General features: G+C 41.0%; 1 pseudogene; it reads left to right on the plus strand.

Annotated features, from left to right (window-relative positions):
- Positions 1-6,492: 6,492 nt before the first annotated feature.
- Positions 6,493-7,268, plus strand: LOC100587243 (annotated as a pseudogene).
- Positions 7,269-8,945: the final 1,677 nt, after the last annotated feature.

Raw genomic sequence — 8,945 nt, forward strand, 5'->3', positions numbered from 1 at the left:
AAATCTGAGAGTACATAAGTAACTAGAAGACAATATCAGAGATCCTTCAAAGGAATAATTTCTTGTGTCACACCTGGGGTTATATCATATTCTTTCAACAATTATTTACTAAACATCTACCATGTGCCCAGGTACTTTGAGAGACGTTTATGACAAGCTGTAAGGAAAAGAACTGTAAACACCTGAAAATAACACCCGATGGAAACTCTACATAAAGTAATAAATATGCCATAAATGGTAAATGGTTGCATAAATAGATAAGGCTTTTAAGCTTATATTTTCAATCCATTTAATCAATGTATAACTATTTAAAGGAAAACAAACAAAAACATAATATAATGAAAATAATATATTGTGGAGTTTATAACATTAATAGATTAAAGGAAGAAACCATATAATCCTCTCAAAAGATAAAGAAAAATTCAGGCCAAGCGTGTTGGCTCATGCCTGTAATCCCAGCACTTTGGGAGGCCGAGGTGGGCAGATCACAAGGTCAGGAGATCAAGACCATCCTGGCTAACATGGTGAAACCCCGTCTCTACCAGAAATACAAAAAAATTAGCCGGGTATGGTGGCAGGTGCCTGTAGTCCCAGCTACTCGGGAGGCTGAGGCAGGAGAATGGCATGAACCTGGGAGGCAGAGCTTGCAGTGAGCTGAGATCACCCACTGCACTCCAGGCTGGGTGACAGAGTGAGACTCCATCTCAAAAAAAAAAAAAAAAAGAAGAAGAATTCAAAAATTCCATAACCATTCATGATTTTTAAAAATATCCTGACAAAATAGAGACATTCTTAATTTGATAAATGGAATCTACCAAAAGAACTGTAAGTAAGAAAAAACTACAAGTATGAAAAACTAGCCGGGTGCGGTGGCTCACGCCTGTAATCCCAGCACTTCGGGAGGCTGAGCTGGGTGGATCACCTGAGGTCAGGAGTTCGAGACCAGACTGGCTAACATGGTGAAACCATGTTTCTCCTAAAAATACAAAAAATTAGCCAGGCATGGTGGCACACGCCTGTAATCCCAGCTACTTGGGAGACTGAGGCAGGAGAACTGCTTGAACCCAGGAGGTGAAGGTTGCAGTGGGCCGAGATAGTGCCATTGCACTGAGTGAATAAGAGTGAAATTCCATCTCAAAACAAAACAAAAAAAAACCATGAAAAACTGAAAGCATTCCTTTTAAGATTGGGAATGATACAATGAGTACCACCCACTATGAACCCGCTCCTATTCAACACTGTAGTGGAATTCTAAACAGCATTTTTTTAAAAAAAGAGAAGAAAAGGAAAAAGGAGGAGGATAGAAAGAAGAGGGAACAAGATTAGAAAGTAAAAACTAGAACACCTCATAATTTGCAGATACCTATCTACATAGAACTCTATGAATGAATAAATAAACAAGTAAATAATAGAACTAATAAGAGTTTGGCAAAGTTACCAGATGCCAAACCAACATATAAAAGTCAACTGCAATCAAAGAGGCAGAGCAAAATGTTCAAATAGAAGCCTTTAGCAATTTTCCCCACAGCATGAACACCAAATTGAACAACTATTCACATAAAAAAGCACCTTCATAAGAAGGAAAAATCAGGTGAGTGATCACAGTACCTGGTTTTAGCATATTAAGGAATGAGATGCCAAAAAAGTTAGGAGAGGCAGTCTTAAATCACCTGCATCACCCTTCTCCTATCTCCCAGCAGTGGCTACATGGCATGAAGAGAGAATCTGTGTATTTGGGGAAGGGAGAGCACAGTGATTGTGGGATTTTGCATTGAAACTCAGTGCTGCCCTGTCACAGCAGAAAGAAACAGCAGGCAGAATTCAGCCTGCACCCAGAGAGGAACATTTAGACCAACCCTAGCCAGAGGCAAATCATTCATCCCAGAGGTCAGAACCTTAGTTCTAGCAAACTCCACTACCACCATGGGCTAAAGTGCACTGGAGTCCTAAATAAACTTCAAAGGCAGTCTAGGTCACAAGGACTGCAAGTCCTAGGCAATCTCTGATGCTGTGCTGGGCTCAAAGCCAGTGGGCTTGGGGGTGCATGTGACATAGTGAGACACCAGCCAGGGTGGCCAAGAGTGCTGGTGTCACCCCCAGGCAACACAGTTTGCAGCTCTGAGACTCCTTCACTCTGCCTGAGGAGAGGAGAGGGATGAGTAAAAAGAATTTTGTCTTGCAACTTGGATACCAGCTCAGCCACAGTAGACTATGGCACCAGGCAGAGTCCCAAGGCCTCCAGTCCAGGGCCTGGCTCCCAAACAACATTTCTAAACACACACTGGATCAGAGGGGAACCCCCTACCTTGAAAGAAAGGACCCACTCCTGGCAGAATTCATCATCTGCTGACTAAAGAGCCCTTGGTCTCTGAATACTCAGCAGTGACAGCCAGGCAGTACTTGCATGGGCCTGGGGTAAGACTTAGTGTCATGCTAGCTTCAAGAATGATCCAGCACATTCCCAGATGTGGTGTCTATGGGAAGAAATCCCCTCAGCTTGAGGAAGGGAAAGGGAAGACAAAAGGGAACGTTGTCTTTCAACTTTGGATACCAATTTGGCCATAGTAGGGAAGAGCACCAAGCAGGCTCCTGGGGTCATGAATTCCAGGCCTTGGGTACTGGTAGGCATTTCTGGCAGCAGACTTCTCAGTGGAAATGTTACAGGCCAAAAGAGAGGGGCATGACATATTTAAAGTGCTGAGGAAGAAATGCTTTTATCCTGGAGTAGTATATCCAGCAAAAAAACCTTGAGGGATTTGATCAATACCAGACCTATCCTACAAGAAATGCTACAGGAATTTCTTTGATCTGAAAGGAAAGGATATTAATGTGCAATAATGAATCATCTGAAGGTATAAAACTCACTGGTAATAGTATTATACTTAGTATGGTAAGTATATTACTATTATAACACTGTAACTGTGGTGTGTAAACTACTCATATCTGAAGTAGAAAGACTAAAAGATGAACCACTCAAAAATAATAACTGTAATAATTTTTCAAGACACAGTGTAATAAGATAGACACAACAAAAAGTTAAAAAGTGGGGGGATGAAGCTGAAGTGTAGAGTTTTTATTAGTTTTCTCTTTGCTTGTTTATGCAATCAGTATTAAATGATCAGCAGTTTAATATAATGCATTAAATTACATGCACACTTCATGGTAACCTCAAACCAAAAAACCTACAACAAATGCACAAAAAATAAAAACCAAAAAATTAAAACATACCACATGAGTAAATGGCTTTCACTAAAAGGAAGACAGGAAGGAAGGAAAAAGGAAGAGAAGACCACAAAACAACCAGAAAACAACTAATAAAATGGCAGGAGTAAGTCCTTACTTATCAATAATAACATTCAATTTAAATGAACTAAACTCTCCAATCAAAAGACATAGAGTAGCTAAATGAAAACACACCTGGGCCAGGCACAGTGGCTCATGCCTGTAATCCCAGCACTTTGGGAGGCCACGGTCGGTGGATTGCTTGAGCTCAGCAGTTCAAGACCAGCTTGGGTAACATTGCAAAACCCCATCTTTACAAAAATTCCAAAAACTAGCTGGGCATTGTAGCATGCACCTGTAGTCCCAGCTACTTGGGAGGCTGAGGTGGGAGGATGGTTTGAATCCAGGAGTTAGAAGTTGCAGTAGCCAAGATCACACCACTGCACTCCAGCCTGGGTAACAGAGCCAGACCCCATCTCAAAAAAATGAACCTAATAAATATTTACAGAACATTTCATCCAAAGGATGTAAACATTCTTCTCATCCACATATGGATTATCCACAAGGACAGACTGTATGTTAGGCCACAAAATAAGTCTTTAAAAACTTTTTTGAATTTAAGTTGCATCAAGTTTTATTACCTCTGACCACGAGGTAATAAAACTAGAAATCAGTAACAGGAAGAATTTTGAAAACTATACAAAGACATGGAAATTAAATATGCTCCTGAATGACCCATGGGTCAATAAAGAAATAAAGAAGGAAATAAAGAAGGAAAATTTTCTTGAAACAAATAAAAATGAAAATACAACATACCAAAATCTATGGGATACAGTAAAAGCAGTAGTAAGAGGAAAGTTTATAGCAAGAAGTATCAATATGAAAAAGGTAGAAAAACTTCAAATAAACAACCTAATGATACATCTTAAAGAATTAGAAAAGCTAGAGCAAACCAAACCCAAAATTAGTAGAATAGAAATAATAAAGATCAGCGCAGAAATAAATGAAATGAAAATTTAAAAAACACAAAAAATCAACAAAACAAAAAGTTTCTTAAAGAGATAAAATCAACAAGCCTTCAACCAGATGAAGTAGGAAAAAAAGAGAGAAGATTCAAATAAATAAAATCAGAGATGAAAAAGAGACATTACAACTGATGTGGCAGAAATCAAAAAATCATTAGATGCTACTACGAGCAACTATATGCTAATAAATTTGAAAACTGAAAAGAAATGGATAAATTCCTAGACACACACAACCTACCAAGAGTGAATAAGCAAGAAATCTAAAACCTGACCAGAACAAAAACAAGTAATGAGATTGAAGCTGTAATAAAAATTCTCCCAACAAAGAAAAGCCTAGGACCCAATGGCTTCACTGCTGAATTTTACCAAACATTTAAAAAAGAACTAATACCAATCCTACTCAAACTATTCCAAAAAACAGAGGAGGAAGGAATATTTCCTAACTCATTCTCAAGGCTAGTATTACCCTGACACCAAAACCAGACAAAGACACATCAAAAAAAGAAAACTACAGGCCAATATGACTGATGAACATTGATGCAAAAATCTTCAACAAAATACTAGTATACTGAATTCAACAACACATAAAAAAAAATCATTCATCATGACCAAGTAGGATTTATCCCAGGGATGTAAGGATGGTTCAATATAGGCAAATCAATCCATGTGATACATCATAACAACACAATGAAGGGCAAAAACCGTATGATCATTTCAATTGATGCTGAAAAAGCATTTAATAAAATTCAGCATCCCTTCATGATAAAAACCTTGAAAATTTTGGGAAAGAAGAAACATACTTCAGTACATCAAAAGTCATATACAACAGACCCACAGCTCATATCTATATTGAATAAGGAAAAACTGAAAGCCTTTCCTATAAGATCTGGAATATGACAAGATGCCCACTTTCATTACTGTTATTCAACGTAGTACTGAAAGTCCTAGTTAGAGCAATCAGACAAGAGAAAGAAATAAAGGGCATGCAAATTGGAAAGGAAGAAGTCAAATTATGCTTGTCTGCAGATTATATAATCTTATATCTTAAAAAAAAGACTACAACAAAAAACCATAAGAACTGACAAACTATAAGAACTGACAGTAAAGTTGCAGAACACAAGATCAACATACAAAAATTAATAGCATTTCTATATGCCAACTGCAAACAACCTGAAAAAGAAATCAACAAAGTAATTCCATTAACAATAGATACAAATAAAATAAAACACCTAGAAATTAACTTAAATAAAAGAGTGAAAGATCAGTACAACAAAAACTATAAAACACTAATGCAAGACTTTGAAGAAGACACAAAAAAATGAAAAGATATTCCATCATGGATTGGAAGAATCAAAATTGTTGAAATGTCCATACTACCCAAAGCAATCTACAGAGTCAATGCAATTACTATAAAAATACCAACAACATTCTTCACAAAAATAGAAAAAAATAATACTAACATTTATATGGAACCAAAAAAAAAGACTGAGAATAGCCAAAGCTATCCTGAGCAAAAGGAATAAAACCGGAGGAATCACATTGCCTGACTTCAAACTATAGTACAGAGCTACAGTAACCAAAACAGCATGGTACTGGCATAAAAACAGACACATGCACCAGTGGAGTAGGACAGAGAACCCAGAAGTCAATTCACATATTTACAGTGAACTTATTTTTGACAAAGATCACAAGAATACATACACTGGGGAAAGGATAGTCTCCTCAATAAATGATGCTGGGAAAGCTGGATATCCACATGCAAAACAATGAAATTAGAGCCCTATCCCTTGTCATACATAAAAATCAAATAAAAATGTAGGAAAAACTTAAATCTAAGACCTCAAACTAGGAAACTACTAAAAGAAAACACTGGAGAAACTCTCCAGGACATTGGAGTGGGCAAAGATTTCTTGAGTAATTACCCCACAAGCACAGGCAACCAAAGCAAAAATAAACAAATGGGATCTTGTCATGTCAAAAAGCTTCTGCACAACCAAGGAAACAATCACAAAAAATGAAGAGACAACCCACAGCATGGGAGAAAATATTTGCAAAGGAGCTCAAACAACTCTATAGGAAAAAAACCAATAATCTGACTTGAAAATGGGCAAAAGATCTGAATAGACATGTCTTAAAAGAAGACATACAAATGTCAAACAGGCATATGACAAGATGTTTAACATTACTGATCATCAGATAAATGCAAGTCAAAACTACAATGAGATATCATCTCACCCCAGTTAAAATGGCTTCTAGCCGGTGGGCCCTCCCACCGCTATTGTGCGGGGGAAGATGTAGCAGCTTCTTCTCCGAACTTCCCCTTTGCCTTCGGACTTCTCCGGGGCCAGCAGCTGCCCGACCAGGGGCCCGGGGCCACGGGCTCAGCCGACGACCATGGGCTCCGTGTCCAACCAGCAGTTTGCAGGTGGCTGTGCCAAGGCGGCAGAAGAGGCGCCCGAGGAGGCGCTGGAGGACGCGGCCCGGGCAGCGGAAGAGCCTCAGCTGCTGCACAGTGTGGGCATCTGTAAGTGGTTCAACGTGCGAATGGGGTTCGGCTTCCTGTCCATGATCGCCCGCGCCGGGGTCGCGCTCGACCCCCCAGTGGACGTCTTTGTGCACCAGAGTAAGCTGCACATGGAGGGGTTCTGGAGCTTGAAGGAGGGTGAGGCAGTGGAGTTCACGTTTAAGAAGTCAGCCAAGGGTCTGGAATCCATCCGTGTCACCGGACCTGGTGGAGTATTCTGTATTGAGAGTGAGAGGCGGCCAAAAGGGAAGAACATGCAGAAGCACAGATCAAAAGGAGACAGGTGCTACAACTGTGGAGGTCTAGACCATCATGCCAAGGAATGCAAGCTGCCACCCCAGCCCAAGAAGTGCCACTTCTGCCAGAGCATCAGCCATATGGTAGCCTCATGTCCGCTGAAGGCCCAGCAGGGCCCTAGTGCACAGGGAAAGCCAACCTACTTTCAGGAGGAAGAAGAAATCCACAGCCCTGCCCTGCTCCCAGAGGCGCAGAATTGAGCCACGATGGGTGGGGGCTATTCTTTTGCTATCAGGAAGTTTCGAGGAGCAGGCAGAGTGGAGAAAGTGGGAATAGGGTGCATCGGGGCTATCTGGCACTGCCATGTATCTCAGGCTTGGGTTCACACCATCACCCTTTCTTCCCTGTAGGTGGGGGGAAAGGATGAGTCAAAGGAACTCCAACCATGCTCTGTCCAAATGCAAGTGAGGGTTCTGGGGGCAACCAGGATGGGGGAATCACCCTACAACCTGCAAACTTTGAGTCTCCATCCCCAGAATTTCCAGCTTTTGAAAGTGGCATGGATAGGGAAGTTGTTTTCCTTTTAAAGAAGGATATATAATAATTCCCATGCCAGAGTGAAATGATTAGGTATAAGACCAGATTCATGGAGCCAAGCCACTACATTCTGTGGAAGGGAATCTCTCAGGAGTAAGCAGTGTTTTTTTTCACATCTTGTATCTTCATACCCACTTTTGGGATAGAGAGCTGGCAACTGTCCCAAGCAATGGGTAATGATGATGGCAAAAAGGGTGTTTGGGGGAACAGCTGCAGACCTGCTGCTCTATGCTCACCCCCACCCCATTCTGGACCAATGTGATTTTATTTATTTGCTCCCTTGGATACCGCACCTTGGGTCCCACTTTCTCCAGGATGCCAACTGCACTAGCTGTGTGCGAATGACGTATCTTGTGCATTTTAACTTTTTTTCCTTAATATAAATATTCTGGTTCTGTATTTTTGCATATTTTAATCTAAGGCCCACATTTCCTGCACTGTGTTCTCAGGTACATGAGCAATCTCAGGGATAGCCAGCAGCAGCTCCAGGTCTGCGCAGCAGGAATACTTTTTGTTGTTTTTGCCACTGTGGAGAGCAACTATTTGGAGTGCACAGCCTATTGAACTACCTCATTTTTGCCAATAAGAGCTGGCTTTTCTGCCATAGTGTCCTCTTGAAACCCCCTCTGCCTTGAAAATGTTTTATGGGAGACTAGGTTTTAACTGGGTTGCCCCATGACTTGATTGCCTTCTACTGGAAGATTGGGAATTAGTCTAAACAGGAAATGGTGGTACACAGAGGCTAGGAGAAGCTGGGCCAGGTGAAAAGCCCAGAGAGCAAGCCAAGATTAGATGACAGTTGTCTAATCCTAGGGCACAGGACGTGCTTTACATCTCCAGATCCATTCTTCACCAGATTAGGTTAGGCCTACCATGTACCACAGGGTGTGTGTGTGTTCGTAAAACTAGAGTTGCTAAGGATAAGTTTAAAGACCAATATCCCTGTACTTAATCCTGTGCTGTCGAGGGATGGATGTATGAAGTAAGGTAAGATCCTTAACCTTTCAAAATTCTCGGGTTCCAGGGAGACACATAAGCGAGGGCTTTGTGGTGCCTGGGGCCTGTGTCCTGCCCTGCTGCAATAGTGATTAATAGTGTCATGGTAGCTAAAGGAGAAAAAGGGGGTTTCGTTTACATGCTGTGAGATCACTGCAAACCTACCTCATTGTGTTGAAATGGGACAAATGCAATGGAACGCATTGGGTGGTATGTGTCTGATCCTGGGTTCTTGTCTCCCCTAAATGCTGCCCCCCCAAGTTACTGTATTTGTCTGGGCTATGTAGGACTTCACTAAGTTGATTGCTAGGTGGCCTAGTTTGTCTAAATATAATGTATTGGTC

This window comes from Nomascus leucogenys, chromosome 14 (genome assembly GCF_006542625.1).
Source record: "Nomascus leucogenys isolate Asia chromosome 14, Asia_NLE_v1, whole genome shotgun sequence".
NCBI lineage: Eukaryota > Metazoa > Chordata > Mammalia > Primates > Hylobatidae > Nomascus > Nomascus leucogenys.